Genomic DNA, 22,024 nt, shown 5'->3' on the forward strand with positions numbered 1-22,024 from the left:
TGAAATCTGCTTTCATTTGAGTCTCTAAATCCTTCAGACCAATGTACTGTCCTTTACGCTCACTGCCAAACAGAGCCTGCCGCAAGCCCAACCATATTTCTACATATTAGCTGAAAAATCCCCTTCCTCTTGATCTCCCTGGATTTTGCTGTTCTCCAAAAGCTTCCTATTTCCCAATTGTCTCTATCTGAGAGTATTTGACTGTAGATGTTGGTTCAGGATGAATTTTATTTATTCCCTGAACATTTTTCTAATCTCTCAGACTCCTTTGAGATTCTTTCTTGGTTGATTCTGAATAGCATTGATTTAGTCTTATCTGTGGATTTCCTTTAGGCTTATTTCTGGATTTCATCTTCCCTGGTGGCTCAGATGGTAAAGCGTCTATCTGCAATGCAGGAGACCCAGGTTCGATCCCTGGGTAGGGAAGATCCACTGGAGAAAGAAATGGCAACCCGCTCCAGTACTCTTGCCTGGAAAATCCCATGATCGGAGGATCCTGGTAGGCTACAGTCCATGGGGTCACAAAGAATTAGACATGACTGAACAACTTCACCTTCTTTCTTTCATGGATTTCATAATGTTGACCACTAGCATTTTCCAAATACAAAATGAATTTGTTCAGTGAGACTGAACATTTTACAGGCGTTGTTTAGTTCACTTGGTGTGAGTTTTGTTTTAATGAAATAGAAGTTAAGGATTCAGTCACCAGGAGGGCTAATTAGCTTCACTTTGCCTCTGGTCAAAGCCTGAGTTTCCAGCCCTTGGAGGCAGAGACAGAGTTGTAAACTTGGTCACAGACAGCCTTAGACCTTGGTCATTGATAGATTTCTGAAATATTTAGTTTTAAGCCTTCTGTTTCATTCATTTTAGCCTATATACACTTGAGCCATGAAGACATGGAACAGACCAGGTAACAGTCTGAACTTGGTGAGACCATTACTGTCAATTAGAATTAAGAACCATACCTATCTCAACATGGAATAAGCAAATTTTTGAATAAATATTTTATTTTGGTAAAGAAAATCCCATGTTAAAACTGAATGCATATATCCATACCTACCTGTTAATTCCTTTTCAATGCATATCTTACTCTGGTGCAGGTATCACTTTTGAATGAGTGTGTGTCACTCTTAATGAGTATGTAAGGTTTAGCAGATCCTATATTTGCTTTAATAATTGATACATGTAGTAATAGATATGTTGTTGACATTATTTAGCTCTTTAGTTCAGTTATTGCTTCAACCCTCTTCAAATTAATATTTGGAATCTTATAATGTTTTATATATACTATGTACATTTTTTGTAATAATGTGGAAGTATAAATTCCAGAATCAGGTAAATAGTTATACATTTTGATTTTTAAACAACATTTTAAAATAATTGAAGTTTTAAGCACTTTTGTGGTGGACTGTATTTTCATAGTATTGCATTTTTTGATATCATATATGTAATTACACACCTTATTTCAAAGCCAACATCTTTTTATAGTGTATCACAGACTCCTGATGCCTGTTTATATATATATATATATATACATATACATATATGTATATATATATATATATATATAAACACCAAATAGTGATATGACTTTTTGGTACTTAAATAGAAAGTGAAAAAAATTGTGAAAACAAATATCAACTCTTTATATATTAATATAATATTCAATATTAATATGGGGTCACACAGAGTCAGATGCGACTGAAGCAACTTAGCAGCAGCAACAACAATATTAAAATTGAACTTGTCCAACTCATAGCTCTTCTTGGCCGCCGCCCCTGACTTTGGACAAGGGGTAGCTCCTCTTGGCCGTGCTTCTGCACCATCAGAGCCGCCGCAATTCTGCGCCATCTCAGCCACCCCTGAAGCACGTCCAAGGCCAGGGGCTGCAGGCGAGAGGAGCTACCCTATGTCCAAGGTAAGGAGCAGCGGCTGTGCTTTGCTGGAGCAGCCATGAAGAGATACCCCAAGTCCAAGTAAGACAGTAGGCACTGAGAGAGGGCATCAGGGGGTATACAGAACGAAACCACAATCACAGACAACTAACCAATCTGATCACATGGACCACAGCCTTGTCAAACTCAATGAAGCTAAGCCATGCTGTGTGGGGCCACCCAAGACAAATGGGTCATGGTGGAGAGGTCTGACAAAATGTGGTCCACTGGAGAAGGGAATGGCAAAGCACTTCAGTATTCTTGCCTGGAGAACACCATGAACAGTATAAAACAGCAAAAAGATAGGACACTGAAAGATGAACTCCCCAGGTTTGTAGGTGCCCAATATGCTACTGGAGATGAGTGGAGAAATAACTCCAAAAATAATGAAGGGATAGAGACAAAGCAAAAACAACACCCAGTTGTGGATGGGACTGGTAATAGAAGCAAGGTTGGATGCTGTAATATTGTATTGGAACCTGGAATGTTAGGCCCATGAATCAAAGCAAATTGGAAGTGGTCAAACAGGTAATGACAAGAGTGAACATCGACATTCTAGGAATCAACGAACTAAGATGGCCTGGAATGGGTGAATTTAACTCAGATGACCATTATATCTACTACTGTGGGCAGGAATCCCTTGGAAGAAATGGAGTAGCCATCATAGTCAACAAAAGGGTCTGAAATACAGTACTTGGATGCAATCTCAAAAACGACTGAATGATCTCTGTTCGTTTCCAAGGCAAACCATTCAGTATTATGCTAATTCAAGTCTATGCCCCGATCAGTAATGCTGAAGAAGCTGAAGTTGAATAGTTCTATGAAGACCTACAAGACCTTCTAGAGCTAACACTCAAAAAAGATGTCCTTTTTCATTATAGGGGATTGGAATGCAAAAGTAGAAAGTCAAGAAACACCTGGAGTAACAGGAAAATTTGGCCTTGGATTACGGAATGAAGCAGGGCAAAGGCTAATAGAGTTCTGCCAAGAGAACACACTGGTCATAGTAAACACCCTCTTCCAATAGCACGAGAGGACTCTATACATGGACATCACCAGATGATCGACACTGAAATCAGATTGATTATACTCTTTGCAGCCAAAGATGGAGATGCTCTATACAGTCAGCAAAAACAAGACAGGGAGCTGACTGTGGCTCAGATCATGAACTATTTACTGACAAATTCAGACTGAAATTGAAGAAAGTGGAGAAAACCACTAGACCATTCAGGTACGACCTAAATCAAATCCCTTCTGACTATACAGTGGAGGTGAGAAATAGATTTAAGGGACTAGATCTGCTAGACAGAGTGCCTAATAAACTATGGATGGAGGTTCGTCACATTGTACAGGAGACAGGAATCAAGACCATCACCAAGAAAAAGAAACGAAAAAGCAAAATGGTTGTCTGAGGAAGCCTTACAAATACCCGTGAAAAGAACGGAATGAAAAGTAAAGGAAAAAAAGGAAAGATACACCCATTTGAATGCAGAGTTCCAAAGAATAGGAAGGAGAGATAAGAAAGCCTTCCTCAGTGATCAGTGCAAAGAAATAGAGGTAAACAATAGAGTGGGAAAGATTAGAGATCTCTTCAAGAAAGTTAGAGATACCAAGGGAATACTTCATGCAAAGATGGGCTCAATAATGGAGAGAAATGATAGGGACCTAACAGAGGCAGAAGATATTAAGAAGAGGTGGCAAGAATGCACGGAAGAACTGTACAAAAAAGATCTTCATGACCCAGATAATCACGACAGTGTGATCACTCCCCTAGAGCCAGACATCCTGGAATGTGAAGTCAAGTGGGCCTTAGGAAGCATCAGTACAAACAAAGCTAGTAGAGGTGATGGAATTCCAGTTGAGCTAGTTCAAATCCTGAAAGATGATGCTGCAAAAGTGCTGCACTCAATATGACATCAAATGTGGAAAGCTCAGCAGTGGCCATAGGACTGAAAAAGGTCAGTCTTCATTACAATCCCAAAGAAAGGCAATGCGAAAAAATGCTCAAAATATCACACAATTGCACTCATCTAACACTCTAGTAAAGTAATGCTTAACATTCTCCAAGCCAGGCTTCAGCAATACGTGAACCGTGAACTTCCAGATGTTCAACCTGGATTTAGAAAAGGCAGAGGAACCAGAGATCAAATTGCCAACATCCACCGGATCATTGAAAAACCAAGAGAATTCCAGAAAAACATTTATTTCTGCTTTATTGATTATGCCAAAGCCTTTGACTGGGTGGATCACAGTAATTGGAAAATTCTGAAAAAGATGGGAATACCAGACCACCTGCCCTGCCTCTTGGGAAACCTGTATGCACTTCAGGAAGCAACAGTTAGAACTGGACACAGAAAAACAGCCTGATTCCAAATAGCAAAAAGAGTACTTCAAGGGTATATATTGCCACCCTGCTTATTTAACTTATATGCAAAGTACATCATGAGAAACGCTGGGATGGAAGAAGCACAAGCTTGAATCAAGATTGCCAGGAGAAATATCAATAGCCTCAGATATGCAGACAACACCATCCTTATGGCAGAAAGTGGAGAATGAAAGTGAAAGAAGATAGTGAAAAAGTTGGTTTAAAGCTCGACATTCAGAAAACTAAGATCATGGCATCTGGTCCCATCACTTCACAGCAAATAGATGGGGAAACAGGGGCTGGCTTTATTTTTCTGGGCTCCAAAATCACTGCAGATGGTGATTGCAACTATGAAATTAAAATACGCTTACTCCTTGGGGGGAAAGTTATGACAAATCTAGATAGCATATTAAAAAGCGAAGACATTACTTTGTCAACAAAGGTCTGTGTAGGCAAGGCTATGGTTTTCCCAGTGGTCATGTATGGATGTGAGAGTTGGACTATAAAGAAAGCTGAGTGCTGAAGAATTGATGCTTTTGAACTGTGGTGTTGGCGAAGACTCTTGAGAGTCCCTTGGACTGAAAGGAGATCCAACCAGTCTATCCTCAGGGAGATCAGTCCTGGGTGTTCATTGGAAGGACTGACGCTGAAGCTGAAACTCCAATACTTTGGCCACCTGATGTGAAGAGCTGACTCATTTGAAAAGACCCTGATGCTGGGAAAGAAGAAGACAGGAGAGGAAGGGGATGACAGAGGATGAGATGGGTGGATGGCATCACCAACTCAGTGGACATGGGTTTGTTTGGACTTCGGGTGTTGGTGAAGGACAGGGAGGCCTGGTGTGCTGTGGCTCATGGGGTCACCAAGATTTGGACACAACTGAGCAACTGAACTGAGCTCTCCAACTGGATGCTTCTGTAGATTCTCCATTCATGTAATGCCCTACTTCCATGATTGACTTCCTATAGTGTATTATCTCTTCAGAAAAAAATCAGGAGCAATGTGCTCATTGTGCTTTCCTTGGTATTAATGAATGAAAATAACTAATCCCATTTCCTACTTTACATTTCTAGTGAACTGGTTGGAATGACCTAGAGGAAAACCTAATGTCACAACTTATTTCTGTCCACTGAGCTGAAAGCCTAAAGTGCTGCCAAAGCAACTCCCCATTTTCTCCTTGTCTAGATCATAGTCTCTCTCTACTAGGGCTTTGGATCAAGGTCATAAAATTTAAAGTTCCTTAATCTCCTATTTCCCTGAAGCAATCTACCAAATCACTCTTGTATTTCTTGGACACTGCAAGAAAGACACTGCATTCATTATTCTTTTCTTTGCTTGCCAAATGCTGTATCCCCAGTCTCCTACCCTCCAAAGTTGTCATTTGAGAACCTGGGACAAGGTAGAGTTGATGGACCTTGGCAGCAAGGAGAGAAATGAGCCAAAGATTATGTTTCTGTATGAAAATCTTGTTCATTGTTTTCTCTACAGATGGCAGATAATCAAAACAGGTAACATTTTGGTGAGCATTTTCAGTAATACTCTATCTCTTACTTCAACGAATTATTTCCTTAATTTAATGTCCTTAAATTGAAACTTAATATAAAGGCTTGATTTGTTTTGATTTTACTTAAATTTCATATATTTTGGTGCTCTCGGGAAAACTAAAGCAATGGCTGGGTTTCTCTAAGAAAGAAGAGAATGGAGAATGAAATGTCTTTTTTAAAAATACCTTTTCATAGGATGGGCATCCAAGGCAGATGGAGTGATCTTCTTCATTGTCCTGTTTGGAGAGCCCATACCATACATAATATGAAAGCCAGTGAATGTTTAGGTTGGGGAATCTTTGATGGTTCAGTTTTTTTTAGGTTTTTAATGATAAAAATACTGACTACTCTTCTTACAGCTTATGAAGATGAAAAAGCAAATTATGAACTGTGAAATCAGTAACAAAAATATGAGATTAAGAAATTTAATCCCACATTAGACTTAATCATGTCATGCTCTAGGTTCTTCCATATGAAAGAAAAACTCTGACCATGTGTGTATTTCCAGTTATTTTACCTTTCCCTCAAACAAGTGAACTAAGAAGAGTAGTATACAATCTGTTGTCAGCACTTACTTTCTTTCTTTTTACCATCTATGCCTTAATCCACTGAAGTCTGGCTGTTGCCCCTATGAAATTGCTCTTGCTAATAAGTTTACCAATGATCATTTAATTGGTAGTTAAAGTGACATCTAGATTTAATCCGTTCCATTATACATTAGTGTTATGATCTTTGGCAATCTAACTGATTTTGTAAAATGGTGACAATAATAGGACTGACCTTATAGGGTTGATGTAAAGATTAAATATGATAACGTATACCCAGGACTTGACATAGTTCCTGGCTCAATAAATGTTAAATAATATTGTTCTTTCCCATTCTTCACAGACATTCCACACTGTTATTCAATTTCCTTTTTTAAACTCTTCTAGTTCTCCTCTTAGGTTTTCATTAAACCACTCTTTCCTAATATCTTTCCTGCCTTTGTGAATTATTTATCCATCTTTCTTGAAACCTCCAATTCCTCCAACCATTTTGACATTAGTATAAAGACAAATCTGAGTTAATATTTTGACTCTGTCACTCACAACTTTGATAAGCTTGAGCAAGTGACTTAACTTCCCTGGACCTTTGTTTCTTCATTTGCAAAATGGCACTCAGTAGTACCCATCTCCAACGTTTGTTATGAAGATGTTTATCTATTAATTTATTTAACAAATATTTATTGAATACTTACTTATGTGCCATACTTTTCTTTGGGTACAGAAGATAAGGTGGCTAGTAAAGTAGATCTAACCTTTCTGTTCCCTCAAGGAATTTATATTCTAGTGTGGGAATTCTAGTGGGGAAACAAAATAAACAGGCAAATGTATAGATTCAGATTTAAATAAGGTATATAAAGAAAAAAACTGGTAATATTCTAGAGAATTACTGTTGTGAGATTGAGTAATTTATATTTGCATTGGAGATCAGACAAGGCCTTACAAGAGAGTGACATTTGAGCTGGACCTTAATAAGAAGAAAGAATCATAATGTGATAAAATCATCAGTCATAACATTTCAGGAGGAAGTTAACAGCAACCACAAAGGACTTAAGGTGGAAATAAACTATCTAAGGAATAATAAGAAGGCCAATATAGTTGGAGATGTGTAAACTAAATGGCGAATGTAAGTAGCTGAGGTTGAAGAGGTAGGTTAAGGCCAGATCATATAGAATAATGGAAAGTTACCAGAGGGGTTTCAAGTAGTAAAGGACATGATCTACATTGCACTTTAAGAGATGACTGGCTACTATACAGAGAATGAATTGGAGGTGGGTGAGGAGTGCAATGAAGGAGAACAGATGGGAGACACCATAGCTATCCAGGTGAAAGATGATGACATATTGGACTAAAGTGGTAGTGATGCCAGTGAAAGAAGGGGACATATTTGGGTTATATTTTAGAAGTCAGGTTAACGGGGTTGTTGGTGGTTTTATGTGTGGCAAGAAGAGAGAAGTACAAGGAAAACAGGACTTAGAAAATCTAGCGTCTTGAATCAAGTGGATGGTAGTGTCACATATTTAGATGTGACACATATTTAGATGGGAAAAACTAGGAGAGTTCTGTTTTTGTGGCTTCAGTTAAATGCAGGTAAAACATTTAGCACATTACTTGATGTGGAATAGGTGTGCTCAATTATTTATTGTACAGGATACAGTGTCCAAAACCATCCCAAAGAAAAAGAAATGAGAGAAGTCAAAATGATTGCCTGAGGAGGCCTTACAAATGGGTTAGTAAAGAAGAGAAGTGAAAGGCAAAGGAGAAGGGGAAAGATATACCCAACTGAATTTGGAGTTCCAGAGAAGAGAAAGGAGAGATAAGAAAGCCTTCTTAAGTGAAAAATGCAAAGAAATAGAGAAAAACAGAATGGGAAATATTAGAATCTCTTCAAGAAAATTGGAGATACCAAAGTAATATTCCATGCAAAAACGGGCACAATAAAAGGCAGAAATGACAAGGACCTAACAGATGGAGAAGAGATTAAGAAGTGGTGGCAAGGATACACAGAAGAATTGCATTAAAAGTGACTCAGATAAACACAATGTTGTGGTCACTCACCTAGAGCCAGACATTCTAGAGTGTGAAGTCAAGTGGGCCTTAGGAAGCGTTACTACAAACAAGGTTAATGGAGGTTATGGAATTCCAGCTGAGCTATTTAAAACCCCAAATGACCATGATGTTAAAGTGCCACACTCAAAATGCCACCAAATATGGAAAACCCAGCAATTGCCACAGGACAGGAAAAAGTCAGTTTTCATTTCAATTCCAAAGAAAGGCAATGCCAAAGAATGTTCAAACTGCTGCACAATTGCATTCATTTCACATGCTAACAAGGTAATGTTCAAAATCCATCAAGCTAGGCTTCAAGAGTACATGAACCAAGAACTTCCAGATGTACAAGCTAGATTTAGAAAAGGCAGAGGAACAAGAGATTAAAATACCAACATCCACTTTTAGAAGATGGCAGAGGAATAGGACAGGGAGACCAATTTCTCCCTCACAAATTCATCAAAAGAACATTTGAACGCTGAGCAAACTCCACAAAACAACTTCTGATCACTAGCAGAGGACATTAGGCACCCAGAAAAGCAACCCATTGTCTTCAAAAGGAGGTAGGACAAAATATAAGATAAAAATAGAGACAAAAGAGCTAGGGACAGAGACCTGTCCTGGGAAGGGAGTTTGTAATAGAGGAAATTTCCAAACACCAGGAAGCCCTCTCACCAGTGGGTCAGGGGAAGTTTTAGAATCTCGGAGGGCAAACTAACCGGGAGGAAAAATAAATAAAACCCACAGATTATATGCTTAAAAGTAACTCCAAGCAGAAAAGTACCCCAGACGCTCATATCCACCACCAGCAAGTGGGGGCTGAATGGAGAGAAGCAGGTGACATTGCTTAAGGACTGGGCCTGAGTGCCCTGAGGGCAATCTGAGGGAGCTACTGTGAGATAGCAACTTAAGCTGTAAGATAGCGAGAGAGAGAGAGAGAGAGAGAGAGAGAGAGAGAGAGAGAGAGAGAGAGAGAGAGAGAGAGAGAGAGAGAGAAATTAACCTGTGAAAAGCCCTAACCTAAGGCACTGCTGGCCTGTTTGCTGAAAGAGAACGGTCAGACAAGAGCTAGCTGTGAGCTGGCCCATCCCCCATCAGAGGCAGGAGGCAGGGGGAGGGTAAAGGGGCAAACTCAGCCCCAGAGATGGCATCCCCTACCAAACTGCAAACAGGCTTCCAGTTTCTAACCAAAAACTTCCTGAGATTCTGGATGGTTGACATCCACCGGGAGGGTTGCAGCCAGAGATCAGCTCCCCAGGAGAGACACAAGGCACATTGGACCTGGCGCACCCAGAAACAGGCTGGGATGGAGAGGGGAGAAGCTGTGCTGCACCTGAAGAGAGTGAGCTCATCAAACTCCTGGCTGCCTGAGGTTCTCAGACCAGAGAAGGCACAAAATTGAGGCCCAACCGAGTTTGGGCCTTTGTGGAGTACCCGAAAACCTGAACCTGAGCGGCTTGGGCCTGGGAAGTGCATGCAATTCAGGGCCCGCTCCCTGTAGTGCAGCCTGGAGCCTGAGCAGTGTAGACGGGGGAAGCACACACACCATGAACGGGGGCAAACCCAGTGTGGCTGGAACACTGTGAGTGCTCCCCACACGTGCCAGTGATATTTGTTTGCAGTGCTCCTCCCTCCCCACAGCACGACTGAACAAGAGAACCTAAGCAAGAGACCACCTCCACCTCCTTGTGTCAGGGTGGAAATTAGACACTGTAGAGACCTGCAAACAGAAGCCAAATAAACAAAGGGAACTGCTTTAGAAGTGACAGGTGCAACAGATTAAAATCCCTGTAGTTAACACCGATTACACTAGAAGGGGCCTATGGATATTGAGAAGTATAAGCTGGAAAAAGGAGCTAGCTGAAACTGAACTGAACAGACACTGCCCACAACAGCTCCAGAGAAATTCTTAGAAATATTTTTACTATTATTATTATTATTTAATTAAATTTTTTTCTCTTATTTAAAGTCCTTTATTACTCCTCTATTACTCTTTAATTTTCATTTTCATAACCCACTATAACCTTGCCAAAAAAATTACCTTATTTTTAAAGCAAACTTCATATATATTTCATAATATTTTTCTGTTTTTGTTTATTTTTTAATATTGTATTTTTAAGAATCTAACCTCTATTCTAGATTTTTAATATTTGTTTTTCAGTATTTGATATCAATTTTGGACATTTAAGAATCAAATATTCAGTACCCATTTTTACTCAAGAGTGTGATTACTGGTTTGATCACTTGCTCCCCCTTTTGACTCTCAATTCCAGAAAAATAAGCGACCCAATTAAAAAATGGGCCAAAGAACTAAACAGACATTTCTCCAAAGAAGACATACAGACGGCTAACAAACACATGAGAAGATGTTCAACATCACTCATTATCAGAGAAATGCAAATCAAATCCATTATGAGGTACCATTACATGCCAGTCAGAATGGCTCCTATCCAAAAGTCTACAAGCAATAAATGCTGGAGAGGGTGTGGAGAAAAGGGAACCCTCTTACCCTGTTGGTGGGAATGCAAACTAGTACAGCTGTTATGGAGAACAGTGTGGAGATTTCTTAAAAAACTGGAAATAGAACTGCCATATGACCCAGCAATCTCACTCCTGGGCATACAGATTGAGGAAACCAGATCTGAAAGAGACACATGCACCCCAGTGTTCATCGCAGCACTGTTTATAATAGCCAGGACATGGAAGCAACCTAGATGCCCATCAGCAGATGAATGGATAAGGAAGCTGTGGTACATATACACAATGGAATATTACTCAGCCATTAAAAATAATGCAGTTGAATCAGTTCTAATGAGATGGATGAAACTGGAGCGCATTATACAGAGTGAAGTAAGTCAGAAAGATCATCACCAGTACAGTATACTAGAGCATATATATGGAATTTAGAAAGATGGTAATAATAACAACCCTATATGCAAGACAGAAAAAGAGACACAGATGTATAGAAAAGACTTTGGACTCTATGGGAGAAGGTGAGAGTGGGATGATTTGAGAGAATAGCATCTAAATATGTATATTATCAAGTGTGAAACAGATCACCAGTCCAGGTTGAATGCATGACACAAGTGCTCAGGGCTGGTGCACTGGGATGACCCAGAGGGGTGGGATGGGGAGGGAGGTGGGAGGCGGTTCAGGATGGGGACCATATGTAAATCCATGACTGATTCATGTCAGTGTATGGGAAAAACCACTACAGTATTGTAAAGTAATTAGCCTCCAACTAGTAAAAATAAATGAAAAAATAGAATAAAACACCAACATCCATTGGATCAGAGAAAAAGCAAAGGGATTCCAGAAATCATCTACTTCTGCTTCATTGACTAAACTAAAGCCTTGGATTGTATGGATCATGGAAAACTGTGGAAAATTTTTATAGATATTGGAAATATCAGATCATTTTACCTGCCTCCTGAGAACTATATGCACGTCAAGAAGCAACAGATAGAACCAGACATGGAAAAATTGACTGGTTCAAAATTGAGAAAAGAGAACATCAAGGCTGTATATTGTCACCCTGCTTATGTAACTTACATGCAAAGTACATCATGTAAAATGCCTGGCTGGTTTAATCGCAAGCTGGAATCAAGATATGCAGATGACACCACTCTAATGGCAGATGAGAGTGAAAACGCTGGCTTAAAGCTCAACGTTCAAAAAACCAAGATCATGGCATCTGGTCCCATCACTTTATGGCAAATAAATGGGAAAATAATGGAAACTGTGACAGACTTTTTATTCTTGGGCTCCAAAATCACTAGAGATGGTGACTGCAGCCACAAAATTAAAAGCTCCTTGGAAGAAAAGGTATGACAAACCTAGACAGCTTATAAAAAGCAGAGACATCACTTTGCCAACAAAGGTCCATCTAGTCAAAGCTATGGTTTTTCTGGTAGTCATGTGTGGATGTGAGAGTTGGATGCTAAAAAAGGCTGAGGGCCAAGGAATTGATGCTTTTGAACTGTGGTGCTGGAGAAAACTGTTGAGTCGCTTGGGCAGCTAGGAAATCAAATCAGTCATTTCTTAAGGAAATCAATCCTGTATATGCATTGAAAAGACTGATGCTGAAGCTCCAATTTTTTGGCCACTTGATGCAAACAGTTGACATTTGAAAAGGCCCTGATGCTGGAAAGATTGAGGGCAAGTGGAGAGAGGGGTGACAGAGGATGATATCATGTACATTATAAATGTCAATATTTGTGTTTGTTACCAAATGTGATTTATAAGCAAACAGAACCTTCAAATGTTATTCTCTTTTGTATTTCTAGTACCTTGCACAGTGTCTGGCATTAGCTAGGAAGAAAGGGAAAATGAGATAAAGAAAGAAGGAAAGTGAGAGTAGGAGGGAGGGAATGAAGGAGAGTGGGGAAAATATTGCCTGTATATTAAGTGTTTCTAAGTGTTTATACACTGATGTTGGGCACACAAAAAGCACAAATAAAATCTGTGAAGTAAAAGCAGAAAACATTGAGAAAAACAACATTCATCCAAAAGATCACAGAGTTCCCATGCAATTTTTTTCATTTTTGTTAAGTGTACATTTTCAGATTATGGAAATATTACATGAACATTATTGAAAATTAACAAGTAATAAAGACACTAGAAAAAAAAATAAAAATAACTTTAAATTCTTCAGTCTAGATATAGACAATATTAGCATTTTGATGTAGGTTTATACATATTTTTACTATCTTATAAAAATAATTGCAAATTTGAGCTAGCATTATAATTACAACCTGCCTTTAATAGTAAAATAAATATGAGCTTTTAATATTTTATTGAAGCATAGTTGACATAACATATTGATTTTGAGTATACAACAGGATATTTTAATATTTGTATACAACAGGAAATCATCTCTGTGACATTTGGTAACCATCTGTCACTCTAATAAGTTATTATTATTATATTGACTAAATTATCTATATTATACCTTGCATTCCTGTGATTTATTTATTCTATGACTGGAAGTTTGTACATCTTAATCCCTTCTATTTCCCCATTACCATCCCCTCTGGCAACCACCAGTTTGTTCTCTATATCTATGACTCATTTTCTGTTTTGCTATGTTTGTTAATTTCTTCTGCTTTTTTTAGATTCTACATGTAAGTGAAATAGTATTTTATTTGTCTTTCTGTGTCTGATTATTTCACTTATCATAATACCTTCTATATCCATCCATGTTGTTGCAAATGGAAAGATTTCATTCTTTTTATGGCTGAATAGTTTTTATATATAAAGGAATATTATATATATATATATATATATATATATATATATATATATATATATATATACACATATATATACATACACATATATATATTCCTGGAGAAGGAAATGGCAACCCACTCCAGTAGTCTTGCCTGGAGAATTCCATGGACAGAGGAGCCTGTCAGGCTACAGTCCATGGGGTTGCAAGAGTCGAACACAACTTAGTTTAGTCAAACATCCAACCAATACAATATATTATATATATAAAACACCTTCTTTATCCATTCACCTGTTGATGGACACTTAGGTTGCTTCCATATCTTGACTGTTATAAATAATGTTGAAATGAACATAGGTATGCAGATGCCACTTCAAATTAGTGTGTGCTTTCTTCAGATAGATTTCAAGGAGTGGAAATGCTGGATCATACAGTGGTTTTACTTATAACTTTTAAAGGAAACTCCATACCATTTTATTTTCTATAGCGGCTACACTAATTTACATATGAGGGTTCCTTTTTCTCCACAAGCACACCAACACCTTATTTGTTGTCTTTTTGATAATAACCATTCTGACAGGTGTGAGGTGGTATTTCATTAGGATTTCAACTTGCATTTCCCTGATAATTAGTGACATTAAGAATCTTTTTATGTGTCTTTTGACCATGTGTATGTCTTCTTTGGAAGAATGTCTATTCAGGTTTTCTGCCTATTTTTAATCAGATAGCTTACTTTTTTGAAATTGAGTTTCATGAATTCTTTGTATATTTTGAATATTAACCCCTTACCAGATATATCATTTATATATATCTTCTTCCACTTAGCAAGTTGCCTTTTCATTTCATTAGGGGTTTCTTTTGATATGAAAAGATTTTTCAGTTTGATGTAGTGCAATTGTTTATTTTGGCTTCTCTTTCCCTTGTTTAGGCAACAGATCCAAAGAGATATTGCTAAGACCAATGCCAAAGAGTTTATTGCCTATGTTTTTCCTAGGACTTTTATGATTTCCAGTCTTATATTTTAAGTCTTTAGCCTATTTTGAATTTATTTTTATATATTGTATAAGAAAATTTATATTTTCTTATATTTATATTGTATAAGAACATTTATTGTTTTGTGTATATATGTCCAGTTTACCCATTATTAAAGAGATTGTTTTTTTTTTCAATTTATATTGTTACTTATTTTGTCAAAGATTAATTGATCATATAAGCAAAAACTTAGTTCTGGGCTCTCTATTCTCTTCCATTGATCTATGTGTCTGTTTTTGTATGATTGCCATAGTGTCTTGATTACTATAGCTTTGTAATATTGATTGTAACCAGAAAGCATGATATCTCCAGTTTTGTTATTTCTCAAGATTGCTTTCGCTATTTAGGGTCTCTTGTGGTTGAATATGAATTTTAGAATTATTTGTTCTGATTCTGTGAAAAAAGTCATAGATATTTTGTTAGAAATTGCACTAAATATTGCTTTGGGCAGTATGGTTGCTTTAACAATATTAATTATTTCAATCATGAGCACAATATACCTCTCTGTTTATTTGTGTCTTCTTCAATTTCTTTCATCAATGTCTTCTAGTTTTTAAGAGTACAAGTTTTCTGCCTGCTTAGTTAAATTTATTCCTAGGTATTTTATTATTTTTTATTAAATTAAAACTGGCATTGTTTTTAATTTTTTCCTAATATTTCATTATCAATATGTAGAAATGCAGTGGATGACTGTATAAATTTATATCCTGAAACTTTATTTAATTTATTAGTTCTAATAATTTTTTTGCTGATGTCTTTAAGGTTTTCTTCATACAGTATCATATTTGCAAATAGTGATAGCTTTACTTCTTCCTTTCAAATTTTGTATGTCTTTTGTTTCTCTCTCTATTCTGATTGTTGTGGCTAGATATTCATATACTATGTTGAAAAAAGTGGAATGAGTGGGCATCTTTGTCTTGTTTCTGATTTTAGAGGAATAGTTTTCAGCTTTTCTCCATTGAGTATGATCTTAGTCATGGGTTGTCATAAACTACCTTTATTATGTTGATATATGTTCCATCTATACCCACTTTGTAGAGAGTTTTTTTTTTTAATCATAAATGGATGTTGGGTTTTGTTAAATTCTTTTTCTGCATCTAGTGAAATGATCATGTTTATCTTTAGTCTTGTTAACATGGTGTATCATATTGATTGAATTGTAGATATTGAATCATTCTTGACTCCCCAGGATAAATCCCAGTTAATTATGGTGTATGGTCCTTATAACATGTTGTTGAATTCAGTTCACTAGTATTTTGTTGAGGGTTTTTATATCTATGTTCATCAGGAAAATTGGCCTGTAATTTTCTTATTTTGTCATGTCTTTGGTTTTGGGTAATGCTGGCCTCATAGAATAAATTTGGAGTAATAGTTCCTCTTCAATTTTTGGAATAGTTTGAGGATTACATGTATTAATTCTTTAAATGTTAGGCAGAATTTATCTGTGAAGCAGTTTAGTTTAGTTCTGTAATTATGTTTTTGGGGATTTTTTTTGATTAATGATTCAATTTCCTTGCTAATAATCAGTCTATTCATATTTTACATTTCTTCCTGATTCAGTCTTGGGAAGCTGCATGTTCCTAGAAACTTATCCACTTCATCTAGATTGTCAATTTTATTGGCATATAATTGTTCATAGTAATCTCATGATTCTTTGTATTTCTGTAGCTTTGGTGTAAGTTCTCCTTTTTCATTTCTGATTTTATTCATTTGGGCTCTCTCTCTCTCTCTCTCTCTCTCTCTCTCTCTCAATGTATCTGGCTAAAGGTTTATCAGATTTGTTATGTTTTCAAAGAACCAGTTCTCATCTCAGTTTCATTGGTTTTTTCTACTGTTTTTCCAATCTCTATTTCATTTCTTTTGCCCTGATCTTTATTATTTTCTTACTTCTAATAACTTTAGGTTTGGGGGAACTTAAATACCAGATCAGTCTCTTATTTTGGGGATATGATGACACAAACTCATGGAGAATAGTATTTGCCCAAAATCATATAGCTTGATAGTATGATATGAATAAGACTTCTTAATTTTAATTCATATATTCTCTCTACTCTTTTCTATCTTTAAAAATTGATATACTTAAATTTTGGAGCAGTTTTAGGTTTATAGTTAAAACTGATTATAAAATACAGACCTCACTCCCATTTCCCCTATAATTTACATCTTGTATTTGGAGCTGGCCTGTGATGGAACTCTTTTATTTCTCTATACTCAACTAAGGCACAGAACTACTCTACATCATACCAATAGAAATGGCTTGCATGGCCAAAGAAAAAGACTCCGAAAGCATGAGCAATTCTGAAAGAAGATAACAGAAGACATGGCTTAGAACACATATATTTAGCTAATTATTGTTTACAGTTGTTTTGTTTTATTCTTCAAATCAGATCTTATTGAGATAAAATAAGCTCACATTTATATATTCAGCATTGACCAGAGAAAGACATTATATTGATAAATATTAAACTTCAAGAGCACACACACACACTGGCATGATTTAATTTATTTAAGATCTGAGTCATGGGATTATTATTCATAATTTGGTTTAAACTTACTTTCTTATACTGAAGAACTTATAAAAATTTCCCACATAGTTTATCCCATATAAGGAAAAAGACTGCATTGAAAAGGTAGTTCAAGACATATTCTCATCACACTTCTTAAAAACAAAAACTGTAAAGCCATTAAGTATCTTTAGATAGTGCTTTACTATAAGAAAAGAACAAAGAAGTTTGAAATATGTGACAAACTTTGAAGAAGCATGTATAAATAAGATAAACATACACACATTTTATGAATGATTAAGTTAAAATACCTCTGTAAATCAAACTAGTTATCTTTTTCTTGTTTCTCTTTCCTGACTTTGATGATCTTATTCTGTACATATCAATATTTTATAATGTTATTTCAGTACTGTATATTATAATTTCCACTGTGTTATTATTTCAGTACTGTATATTATAGTTTCCACTGTGTTATAACATCTTTTATTCTTTCCTGTCGTAGTCAGTATTTTGAGGGAGCACATTCAAATTCTTTATTTCAGTAATGTGTGCCCTACTAGGTTTGGAAAAATTTAGAGGGTACCAAGGCTATTTTTATTTTACCATCTGATATATTGCTAAGAAAAATTTAGCATCCCAATGTCTGGTTCATAGAAAGTGATCATAGATTTTTTTTATCTTAACTTTTTTGGAATACATAAATAAATGAGTAACTGAATGCATGCATGGATAAATCATGGCAGGTAAGATCATGAGAGAGACTGAAGTACTATTTTCAGAAATGATTCTTCAGGAGACCATTTAAGCATATGAGAGTCTTGATGTGAGCCAAAGGTAATATTTATATTTCAATATAACTATGAAGTATACCAGTACAAAGTTAATGTTTGCATGAGTCATACAGATATGAGAAAAAAATTTCCATCACATTTGAGTGAAACAGCTACTTGAAGTAATGCTGCTTATTTCTCTCACATCTCCTGAATATTTGTGTCCTTTTTTTTTTCCTTTAAGTGACTTCAACCACTGGTTAAAGTGCACAAACTTTAGATACAGAAAGACCTTATTTCAAATCCCAGCTTTTGCGAGTTGAGCGATCTTGTTACAGCAACTTTATGAGTCTCTGTTTCTCTATTTTTAAGTTAAAGATAAAATTAGCAATCTAAGACTGTTATAAGAAATAAAATGAGATATTGCATGCATACATGATAAACACTTAATACTTGTTTTTTGTTGTTCAGTCACTAAGTTGTGTCTGACTCTTTTGTGACCCCTCCAGGCTCCACTGTCCATGGAATTTCCCAGATAAGAATACTAGAATGGATTGACATGTCCTTCTCCAGGGGATCTTCCCGACCCAGGGGCTAAATCCATGTCTCCTACATTGGAAGGCAGATTCTTTACCACTGAGCCACCAGGGAAGCCCAATACAATAGTAGGTGATATTTATTTTGTGGTATTTATATATTTTTCTCTAATTTTCATCATTTTTCCTTCTTACCCAAAGCATCACTCTGTCCAACATTCCATTTTTTCTCTTCATATTTGATTATTTCCTTCGGATTACTACTTAGACTTTGGCCTCTCTCTCATTTGATGATCAACTCATAAATCTTTAACACATCTCTCCCATCTGATTCCCTGGAAATTTTTTGAGAAATTATCTATCTGAGTATCTCTAATATTTAGCTTCTTGTTTGGGGTTACTTCTCGGTCTGGAGTGGAAGCAGTATAGGTGCACACATGAAAATTGTTAACATAATTCTGATTTTAAAATGCAATTGCAGCTGTTCTCAAATAGCAGTGCTGAGAGGTCTGCATAAAACAAACAAACAAACGAAAAAAAAAATGAAGCTTGCTATAAATACATTCCTGGCTTCTACCTCAGATATTTTAATTCAGTGCATCTACGGTAGGGTCAGGATGCTATTTTAAAAGAAGGAATGAGAAAGAAAAATATCATTCCAGGTGATTTTGAGGCATAGCAAGTTTTGCGAATCAATTGTCTATTCATTCAGCCAAAATAAATGCATCTAATAAATATCCTGCAGTGCAAGTGTTCCCTATACCTCATAACACTTCCAAACAATTGGATTCATGTTTTGGGTTCTATTACAGTTTTGTTTAATTAAAGACAGTATGGTAGAGTGAAAAATATGCACCGGTTTTGGTGTTGGATAGACCTGGATTCAATTCAACATGAATTGTCAAAATGGCTATACTACGCAAAGCAATCTAAAGATTCAATGAAATCCCTATCAAGCTACCAATGGTATTTTTCAAAGACTAGAACAAATAATTTCACAATTTGTAAGGAAATACAAAAAACCTCGAATAGCCAAAGTAATCTTGAGAAAGAAGAATGGAACTGGAGGAATCAACCAGCCTGAATTCAGACTATACTACAAAGCCACAGTCATAAAGACAGTATGATACTGGCACAAAAACAGAAATATAGATCAATGGAACAGAATAGAAAGCCCTGAGATAAATCCACAAACCTATGGACACCTCATCTTCAAAAAAGGAGGCAAGGATATACAATGGAAAGAAGACAATCTCTTTAACAAGTGGTGCTGGGAAAACTGGTCAAACACTTGTAAAAGAATGAAACTAGAACACTTTCTAACACCATACACAAAAATAAACTCAAAATGGATTAAAGATCTAAATGTAAAACCAGAAACTATAAAACTCCCAGAAGAGAACATAAGCAAAACTCTCTGACATAAATCACAGCAAGATCCTCTATGACCCACCTCCCAGAATATTGGAAATAAAAGCAAAAATAAACAAATGGGACCTAATGAAACTTAAGCTTTTGCACAACAAAGGAAATTATAAGCAAGGTGAAAAGACAGCCCTCAGATTGGGAGAAAATAATCGCAAATGAAGCAACAAAGGATTAATCTCAAAAATATACAAGCAACTCCTGCAGCTCAATTCCAGAAAAATAAATGACCCAATCAAAAAATGGGCCAAAGAACTAAACAGACATTTCTCCAAAGAAGACGTGGAGATGGCTAACAAACACATGAAAAGATGCTTAACATCACTCATTATCAGAGAAATGCAAATCAAATCCACAATGAGGTACCATTACATGCCAGTCAGGATGGCTGCTATCCAAAAGTCTAGAAAAAATAAATGCTGGAGAGGGTGTGGAGAAAAGGGAACCCTCTTACACTGTTGATGGGAATGCAAACTAGTACAGCCACTATGGAGAACAGTGTGAAGATTTCTTAAAAAACTGGAAATAGAACTGCCATATAACCCAGCAATCACACTCCTGGGCATACACACTGAGGAAACCAGATCTGAAAGAGACACATGCACCCCAGTGTTCATCGCAGCACTGTTTATAATAGCCAGGACATGGAAGCAACCTAGATGCCCATCAGCTGACGAATGGATAAGGAAGCTGTGGTACATATACACAATGGAATATTACTCAGCCATTAAAAAGAATTCATTTGAATCAGTTCTAATAAGATGGATGAAACTGGAGCCCATTATACAGAATGAAGTAAGCCAGAAAGGTAAAGACCAATACAGTATACTAACACATATATATGGAATTTAGAAAGATGGTAAGGATAACCCTATATGCAAAACAGAAAAAGAGCCACAGATGTACAGAACAGACTTTTGGACTCTGTGGGAGAAGGCAAGGGTGGGATGTTTTGAAAGAACAGCATCGAAACATGTATATTATCTAGGGTGAAACAGATCACCAGCCCAGGCTGGATGCATGAGACAAGTGCTCGGGCCTGGTGCACTGGGAAGACCCAGAGGGATCGTGTAGAGAGGGAGGTGGGAGGGGGGATCGGGATGGGGAATACATGTAAATCCATGGCTGATTCATATCAATGTATGACAAAAACCACTACAATATTGTAAAGTAATTAGCCTCCAAATAATAAAAATAAAAGAAAAAAAAAACAAAAAACAAAACAAAGCCCAACATGAAATGAATATGGTATTGTTTACCTTGCAGGTTCCTTGCATGCATTAAATTAAATCATTTTTGTAATGTGCTCAATATATGTTATTCCAGAAGTGGTAGCCATTATATATTATTCCAGTTTTTAAATCACCTTATGACTTGCCATATATAGGTTGCTGTGGTATTAACAGATTAAATTGTTGGGCCCAGTTCTTCACCTGTCCCCTGCATCTACATCTTGGCCATGAATTTACTGTGTGTTTTCCTACCCCTTGATTTTGGGTTTGGCCTTGTGACTTGCTTTGATGTTAGATGCATGATGCAAGAATACATTTGGAACATGTTTGCATGATTTAGTCAGTCTATATTTGTATATTTCATCAGCACCATGAAGATAACTTGCCCACCTAACCTACTGGTCCAAGGAATCTGAGGGATACATGGTAAAGAATTGTACAATGGACCTGGTGAACTGCAGCTTAAAGAAGAGCCATCTTGCTGAGCCTAGTCAATCACAATCTAGATCTGCTCATTTCCAATTGATTATATATATGGAGAGCTCAGCTAAGGTCAACAATACTGAATTGGCCATTACAGCTTGAAGCAAAATCCTATTCCCTATGATGCTTTGGATCCATGGTAATAAGTTTATATTTGTTTTAAAATACTGAGTTTGGGGGTGGTTTTAAGCATCCCAATTGTGGTAGTCTCTCTACAGATGTTTTGGCCCCTTTTCAACTATAATTTGAGTCATCAACATGTCAAACAAATACAAAAGCAAGTAAGCAAAAAAATAGTCTTTTTCAGCAAGTGTGTCTGCCATTTCTGTTGATTTAGAAAAGAGTGGTAGTTATGTATTAGTACAGAGTTATGCTGTT

The 22,024-nt window shown here is 36.7% G+C and overlaps 1 non-coding gene across 1 annotated transcript; it reads left to right on the forward strand.

Moving 5' to 3' along the window:
- Window positions 1-354: 354 nt before the first annotated feature.
- TRNAC-GCA (transfer RNA cysteine (anticodon GCA)) lies at window positions 355-426 on the forward strand. The gene has a single exon. It is a non-coding gene; the product is annotated as a tRNA-Cys (tRNA).
- The last annotated feature ends 21,598 nt before the right edge of the window (window positions 427-22,024 follow it).

This window comes from Odocoileus virginianus, chromosome X, assembly GCF_023699985.2.
Source record: "Odocoileus virginianus isolate 20LAN1187 ecotype Illinois chromosome X, Ovbor_1.2, whole genome shotgun sequence".
Taxonomy (NCBI): domain Eukaryota; kingdom Metazoa; phylum Chordata; class Mammalia; order Artiodactyla; family Cervidae; genus Odocoileus; species Odocoileus virginianus.